Source organism: Sinocyclocheilus grahami, unplaced genomic scaffold (assembly GCF_001515645.1).
Source record: "Sinocyclocheilus grahami isolate Dianchi unplaced genomic scaffold, SAMN03320097.WGS_v1.1 scaffold85687.1, whole genome shotgun sequence".
NCBI lineage: Eukaryota > Metazoa > Chordata > Actinopteri > Cypriniformes > Cyprinidae > Sinocyclocheilus > Sinocyclocheilus grahami.
This window is the reverse complement of record NW_015530717.1, coordinates 1-586: the sequence shown is the minus strand read 5'-3', so window position 1 is coordinate 586 and position 586 is coordinate 1. Positions and strand designations below refer to the sequence as shown.

The following is a 586-nucleotide window of genomic DNA, read 5'->3' as shown; positions in this document are numbered from 1 at the left end:
ATTAATAATAATAATCGTATTATGACGTTAATGCTTTGCTAAAACAAGTGTACGTCGGCTTTTCATTACATTTACGTAATAATTGCTTTTACTTTAATATTATCGCCTCGGGAAAGTTTATTTGAAGACCATGTGCTAGTGCTTGCTTTTAGAGTTTAGACAGTAACGTTAACTGACGTTTCAAATTAACAATGTCTATGTAGAGTCGTATTTTAAGTGAGCTATTTATGTCAAATAATATAGTTGGGTATAGTTTAGGCTATTTTAAACACTACAACGGTAATATTCGTAGGTCTAGTCATTTTGGATTCAGATTATGTTTTTATGTCGTCTTTAAAAGCATCTATAATGGTGTCACGGTGGCCGAGAGGTTAAGGCGTTGGACTCGAAATCCAATGGGGTTCCCCCGCACAGGTTCGAATCCTGTTCGTGACGATCTTCTTTTCGCGTGTGTGAGCGCGAGACTGAGCGAATTATTGTTGCAGAACCCCTAAAAACTAATTTATACATCTCAGCTGTCTGTGTGTCTCTGTCTCTCTCTTTGTCTGTCTGTCCGTGTGTGTGTGTGTGTGTGTGTGTGTGTGTG

General features: G+C 38.2%; 1 non-coding gene across 1 annotated transcript; it reads left to right on the top strand.

Moving 5' to 3' along the window:
- The first annotated feature begins 353 nt into the window (after positions 1–353).
- trnas-cga (transfer RNA serine (anticodon CGA)) lies at positions 354–435 on the top strand. Its single transcript has one exon. It is a non-coding gene; the product is annotated as a tRNA-Ser (tRNA).
- The last annotated feature ends 151 nt before the right edge of the window (positions 436–586 follow it).